This window comes from Prionailurus bengalensis, chromosome X (assembly GCF_016509475.1).
Source record: "Prionailurus bengalensis isolate Pbe53 chromosome X, Fcat_Pben_1.1_paternal_pri, whole genome shotgun sequence".
NCBI lineage: Eukaryota > Metazoa > Chordata > Mammalia > Carnivora > Felidae > Prionailurus > Prionailurus bengalensis.
In genome coordinates, this window is record NC_057361.1 from 20,097,858 (window position 1) to 20,105,970 (window position 8,113).

Sequence of the window (8,113 nt, forward strand, 5' to 3'; positions counted from 1 at the left end):
CTTCATATGGTGACAGATGGTGGACTACACTTATCATGCTGAACATTTGAGTAATGTACAGGATTGCTGAATCAATACGTCATACATCTGAAACCAATATAACATTTTATGTCAGTTATACTTCAATTTAGAAAAAGGTCCTGAGAAGAGATTCACTGGCCCAAGTGGGATCAGGTACACACCCCTGAACAGGTCAACTGTGGCAGCAGGGCAAGATCATATGATTGGCCCATGTGGCTCACCAGGAATCCCCTCACTGAGACCCACGGCCAAGTGCTAGATCACAATCTACTAACATGGCTATTTCCAACAGTAACCACATAGATAAGGAAATGGAGCACTTCTTAGAAAAGGAGTACTGAGCAACCAAACCCACAGATGCCCACTACAGATATAACTTAAACAAGAAAAAAATGATCCCATCACTTAACCCACTTACCTCAATTCTGACCTGACAGAACTCCTGCTAAACCCAGCCCACCCAGCATTCATTCACATGTCTACAATTTTCTCACATGGCTGATGAATAAAAATCTTAAAACAGCTTAGCAACCCTGATTTCTGTATGTGTATTGTTGTAAAGCATATATGTTGTACCAAATTTGGGGTGGCAGGAATAGAAGGCGAAGTGGTCAAAAATCAGACCAGGAAACATGCAACAGTTGTATAGTGGTGAGATCACTGTCCTTAAGTAACAGATTCTCCACCCCACCTTTTTGTTTCCTGTTGTGTCCCATTAGTTCTATTTTGATTTGGTATCAGGGTAACAGATATAGTATCAAATGTATAATTAAAAGAAAAGGCATTGACAGATACATAAGATATTAGTAAGGTCATTATTGCAAGTAGAAGAATAAAATCAGGTAAAAAAAAAAAAAGAAAACTTAAAACATTGTCTGCTCAGGGCACCTGGGCGGCTCTGTCGGCAAAGGGACCGACTCTTGATTTCAGCTCAGGTCATGATCTCACGGTTTGTGAGATCAAGCCCCATGTCAGGCTCTGTGCTGGCAGTGCAGAGCCTGCTTGGATTTCTCTCTGCCCCTCTCCCCCCAAAATAAATAAATAAATAAATAAACATTAAAAAAATTAAACGTCTTCTCCATCAAGTAATGAGTGAAAAGTATCTAGTAACCATCTTTCCTTGGACTATTAAACCATATAAACTTTTAGATGACTAATTTAGGTAGAATATGTTTTTGGAAAACTATGTCATTGACTTTCCAACACTGATTCTTGCTACAATTTCAATTAGGATCCAGAAATTACTTTTTAAAAATTAGTTTAGTTCCTTATATATACATACATATATATATAGAAAGAGAGAGACAGAGAGACAGAGAGAGACAGAGAGAGACAGAGATTACACAAAAGGATCCAAAATTGGGAGGCAGAGGAGGAAACAATGGAAAGGGGTTTCCCTCACAAACCCTAAAGAAAAACCCGGAAAGACTAGAGAGCTGTTACATGAAAGTGCTTAGTAATATACCTGCTTGTGCCAAGGGAAGCAAAACTCAGGCTAGGCGATTTTGGAACAGTGATTTTTATCAATTTCCCTACCTTTCCTCAGTTCCACTTTTATGACTGCTCATCAAATCCAAGTGTTGAGGGGCACCTGAGTGGCTCAGTCAGTTAAGTGTCCGACTTTGGCTCAGGTCATGATCTCACGGTTCGTGAGTTCGAGCCCCGCGTTGGGCTCTGGGCTGACAGCTCGGAGCCTGGAGTCTGCTTTGGATTCTGTGTCTCCCTCTGCCCCTCCACTGCTTGCACTCTGTCTCTCGCATTGTCTCAAAAATAAATAAGCATTAAAAAAAAAAACAAGTGTTGAAACTTTCTTATCTTTAATACTCTCCTTTTCCTCTAACAAATTTCCTCTTGCTTAATATTTGGGGTGCCTGGGGGGCTCAGTTGGTTAAGCATCTGACTCTTGATGCCAGCTCAGGTCATGATCTCACAGTTTGTGGGTTGGAGCTCCATGTCAGGCTCTGTGCTGGCAGTGCACAGCCTACCTAGGATTATCTCTCTCTCTCTCGCTCGCTCGCTCGCTCACTCTCTCTCTCTCTCAAATAAATAAACTTTTTTTAAAATAGCAAATATTTAAAATATGTCATACTATTAGTGACATGGGATCAGAGGGCCTCTTTAGGATAGGACGTCTTCATTTCAGGGTGTCATCTTCAATAAAAGTGCCTCTTTCAACAAAAGAGGGCTTAAACAGTACAATTTCAATGGTGTCTCTCCTACCAATGCCCAACCTTCTGTTCATTCTTCATCCTGTCATGCCCACCCTCTCTGCCATTTAATCCACTTGCACCAAAAGACTCAGTTCTCTTCCATTTATTCCTCACTCTGCACCCTATTTCCCTCCATTCTCTTGCCCACCCACCTTAACCCCACCTCAGGGGCTACCATCCCAGCTGGGAAATAGAGCCTCCTGTTAGTCCTCAGGGTAGCCTGTTTAGCCGGGCCAGTGTAGGAGCTAATTCTGCTGCTCCTGGGGCAAGGAAAGGCAACAAGTACCTGTGACACAATTATAGCTGCACCAGGATACATAACCATGAAGGCAGCAAAGCCGTAAACATATTTCACTCTCTTTGCAAAAGCTCATGCTTCACAGTACATGCAAGCTTTCAAAACTTACTTTACAATAAGGATTTGTACATTTCATACATGCTAAAATCATGCTGGTGATTTGAATTCATAAAACACGTTTTTGGGTATAAATTTGTATTTCGTGCTTTTTGGAGATGGGACCACACAAAAACCGGATGGTGCCAGTAGTACTGATTTACTTTATCTTTAGAAATACCGACATGACACTAGCTGGTTCATCTTTATGTGTGATATTTACAGGATTGTTAGACTGCTTCGTTCAGTTTATATAAGTAACTAACGCATCGCACAGGTCACCACATACGGCTTCTGTTTGGCCTCATCTGTGGAGGGAGGAAAGAATTATTTTACTCCTAAAAGTCTCTTCAAAGTTGCCATTTCCTCCTCTAGGTCCTACTATTACCCACAATTCCTCACTCCCCATGTATTGCTCAGGCTGCTCTAACTCCCTCACCCTGGCCCTGGCAGTACTCACAATACTTCCCTGAGGGGATACATAGTGACAGAGAGACAGACATAGAGATAGATACAGATAGAGACAGAGATACAGATACAGATACAGATACAGATACAGACAGACAGACAGATACAAAGTAGAGATAGATACACACACACACACACACACACACACACACACACACACACACTGAGAGCACTCTGCTCTAAAGTACTAGAATAAATGCCTCCGGCCAAGGCTGCTGTTCAGAGGAGGGCATATTCAGGGTGCCTAACAGTACCGAGATTTAGTGTTGGGACCTTAAAGAAACAGTGTCGCTCACAGGAAGCTCAAATTAAAGAGTTCAGTGATCAAAGCTGCTCCATCTCTAACTGAAGTCTGTGGCTTCCTGTCTGGGACTATAAAGGTTGAGAAACACTCTGGGTGGCAGGTGAGGGAGTGGATGAGAGGGAATTAGAGAAGGGTTCTCTGTTGATGGGGCATATCCAGGAAGCTCAGAATACTGTTGAATCATTCCTGAACCAAGAGCTCCACCAAGACCAAGCTGCTTGGGGCACTGCCTCCCCACGCCTGCCACTGACCTGCAAATTCTCTGCGTTCCAAAAAGCCAGTCCACACTGCAGAGAACCGACATTAGATTGTCCCCACCAACTCTTGGGCTTCCTGCCTCCTCTCTAATACTGTCACCGCCACCATTTCGTCTCCTCCCCTCGTGCCTCCCCACTTCCTCCTTCAACACCACAGACACCCATAGAGATTCACTGACATTTAAGAGACTAACAATACAGACACGAATAAGGCACAGTCCTGGACCAGGATGCAAAGTACTCCTGATACAACAAGAGTGAATTACTTCTGGACAGTTTTTCCTCACCCACGATATTAGTTTCCTATGGCTGCTATAACAAATTTACCAGAAACTTAGTGGCTTAAAACAACACAAATTTATTCTCTTACAGTTCTGAAAGTCAGAAGTCTGACACAGGTTTCACTGGGCTATTCCTGGAGGCTCTAAAAGAGAATCCATTTTCTTGTTCCTTTCAGCTTCTGGAGGCCACTTCTACCGCTTGGCCCATGGCCCCTTTCCACCCTATTTGAAGCCAGCAACAATGCATCTCTCTGTGCCTTTCTTCAAGTCACATCACCTTCTGACACGCTCTCTTCCACCTTTAATGACCCATGTGATTACATTGGGCCCACCAGGATAGTCCAAGATAATCTTCCTATCTTTTTTTAATGTTTATGTTTTTAGAGAAAGAGAGAGAGAGAGACAGGGTGTGAGTGGGGCACGGGCAGAGAGAGAGGGGGACACGGAATTTGAAGCAGGCTCCAGGCTCCTCACTGTCAGCATAGAGCCCGACGCAGGGCTCGAACCCACAAACCATGAGATCATGACCTGAGCCAAAGGTGGACGCTTAATCGAGTGAGCCACCCAGGTGCCCCAGATAATCTCCCTATCTTAATGTCAGCTGATTAGCAATTTTACTTCCATCTGCAGCCTTAATTCTTCTTTGCCATGTAACCTAAGATATTAACACATTCTGGGAAGTTGGCTGGGGACATTTTTGGGAGGACTTGATTCTGCCTATTGCACTCATGAAAAAAAAACCAATATAAATATAAATAATATAAACACACACACACACACACACACACACACACACACACCTGAGTTCCACATACATTCCTCCCCACCGCATTGTGTAGCAGCAACCTTACATCCTCCTGCTAATTAAGGGCGATTACCCCTGCCAAGATGGTGACTCCTTGGCCACAGGAATCCAGAGCCCTGGCAGCAGCCATACTTATAGTTCAATGGGCCCCTTGCTGTACCCATTGGCAAGAGCGTGACCCTATGTGGAACAGAACCTCAAACTCCACAGAGCCCAGAGTTGCAGATTCAGGAAGCATAAATTCCCCCAGTAGGTCATTAGAGGTAATAGTAATTGAGGTCACTCCTGCTTCTAGCCTTTGGCTTTCAGACTTACCTATTTTCCCTAAGAGAGGCACAGAGCCATTCAGAGGCCTCTCATTCAGGGCTTGCAGTAGGCAGAATCCCAAGATTCCCACTCCCTGATATCTATGTCTTGTATCCATGTCATTTTCTTCAGTGTGGGTGGGACCTGTGAATATGATGGATGTCATCATATTGGGTTATGGGATGTCTCATGATTGGGTTATGGTATAAAGTGAACATAAAGGCATTTTGCAGATTTAATTAAGGTCCCAATCAGTGTGACTCTCGGTTAATCAAAAAGAAGAGTATCCTGGCCTAATCAAGTTAGTCCTTAAAAGAGGAACCCAGCCTTCCTCGGTGATAGAGAGTCTCCCACTGGCCTTGAAAAGCAAGATACCATGAGTTCTACATCTGCAAGAAAATGAATTCTACAAACAACCACTTGAGCTTAGAAGAGGACCCAGAACCTCAGATGAGACCCCAGCCCTGGCTGACACCTTGAGTGCAACCATGCTAAGCCATGACCAAACTCTTCACCACAGAAATTTTGAGATAATAAATGTCTGTTGTGTAAGCTACCACGCTTGTGGTAATCTGTTACTCAGCAATAGAATAATTTTTTAGTGTGACCTTTTTTCCTTCAAATTTTTATTTAAATTCTAGTTAGTTAACATACAGTGCTATATTGATTTCAATACAATTCAGTGGTTCAGCACTTACATACAACACCCAGAGCTCATCATAACAAGTGCCCTCTTTAACACCCATCACCCATATAGCCACCCCTCATCCACCTCCCTCCATCAACCCTCAGTTTGTGCTCTATCGTTAAGAGTCTCTTACGGGGCACCGGGGTGGCTCAGTGGATCGTGTCTGACTCTTGATTTCAGCTCAGGTCATGATCTCACAATTCGTGAGTTGGAGCCCCATGTCAGGCTCCATGCTGACAGTGCAGAGCCTGCTTGGGATTCTCTCTCGCCCTTTCTCTCTCTACCCCTCTCTCTTTCAAAAACAAATAAATAAACATTTAAAAAGAGAATCTCAGGGTGCCTGGGTTGTTCAGTTGGTTGAGCATCCAACTTGGCTCAGAACATGATCTCACAGTTCATGAGTTCAAGCCCTGCGTCGGGCTCTGTGCTGACAGCTCAGAGCCTGGAACCTGCTTGGGATTCTGTGTCTCCCTCTCTCTCTACCCCTCCCCCTCTCACTCTCTGTCTCTGTCTCTCTCTCTCAAAAATGAATAAACACTAAAATTTTTTATTTTTTATTAAATTTTTTAATGTTTATTTATTTTTGAGAGCGAGCGAGCGAGAGAGAGAACAAACTGATGGTTAATAGAAGGGAGTATTGGGTTAAATACAGGATAGGGATTAAGGAGGGCACTGGTGATGAGCACCAGGTGTTGTGTGGAAGTTTTGAATCACTATATTGTACCTCTGAAACTAATATTATATATATGTTAACTAACTGGAATTTAAATAAAAACTTAAAAAAATAATCAACACAGCTAGGGGTACCTGGCTCAGTCGGTTGAACGGCTGACTTTGGCTCAGGTCATGATCTCACAGTTTGTGAGTTCGAGCCTGGCATCAGGTTCTGTGCTGACAGCTCAGAGCCTGGAGCCTGCTTCGAATTCTGTGTCTCCCTCTCTCTCTGCCCCTCCCCTGCTCATGCTCTGTGTCTCTCTCTCTCAAAAATAAATAAACATTAAAAAACAATTTTTTAAAGGGTAGCCTGAGTGGCTCATTTGGTTGGGCAGCCGACTTCGGCCTAGGTTGTGATGTTGCCATTCCTGAGTTCAAGCCCCACATCGACTTGTGCTGACAGCTCAGAGCCTGGAGCTTTTTTCAGTTTCTGTGACTCCCTCTCTTTCTCTGCCCCTCCCCCACTCACACTCTGCCTCTCTCTCTCTCTCTCTCTCTCTCTCTCAAAAATAAGTAAACATTAAAAAAATTTTTTAATTACAAAAAAGTTTAAATACAAAATAATCAATAGAGCCAATATATTAATCTAATGCATTTATTGAGCAACTCCTATATGCCAAGTGCTGTGCTGGGTGCTAAGGCTACAAAGATCAAATAGGTAGGGTTCCTGACCTCAAGGAATTCACTGCCCAGAGAGAAAAAACTAAGTGTAATCAAATGCACTGTGATAATTGCTCCAGTGAATAATGCCCCATAAGGTCTCAGAGGAAGCAGTAAGTAATGCATTCTGCTGAAACGGAATATTGAAGGAGTTTTGGTAAGGTGACAGGATAGTGGCCTGGAAAGCCACAGAGAAGAAATGACATGTGAGAGAGTTCTTCCCTTAGAGAAAAAGACACTAAATTATTCAAATTGAATTTTCCAGTTTCATAACTAAACGCTTTATAAAAAGGCTAAGAAAGTTTTCCAAGAAATTAAAGGGGACGATGTTTATCTGTCCTCCTGACTCACATTATCACACATACCTGGCTAATTAACATATATCATTTTTTTTGTTTTTTAATTTGTTTTGTTTTTTATTTATTTTTTTTTTCAATATATGAAATTTATTGTCAAATTGGTTTCCATACAACACCCAGTGCTCATCCAAAAAGGTGCCCTCCTCAATACCCATCACCCACCCTCCCCACCCTCCCACCCCCCATCAACCCTCAGTTTGTTCTCAGTTTTTAAGAGTCTCTTATGCTTTGGCTCTCTCCCACTCTAACCTCTTTTTTTCCTTCCCCTCCCCTGGTGGATCCTCCCCCTCTCAGGATCCACATAAGAGTGAAACCATATGGTATCTGTCTTTCTCTGTATGGCTTATTTCACTTAGCATCACACTCTCCAGTTCCATCCACGTTGCTACAAAGGGCCATATTTCGTTCTTTCTCAGTGCCATGTATACTCCATTGTGTATATAAACCACAATTTCTTGATCCATTCATCAGTTGATGGACATTTAGGCTCTTTCCATCATTTGGCTATTGTTGAGAGTGCTGCTAGAAACATTGGGGTACAAGTGCCCCTATGCATCAGTACTCCTGTATCCCTTGGGTAAATTCCTAGCAGTGCTATTGCTGGGTCATAGGGTAGGTCTATTTTTAATTTTCTGAGGAACCTCCA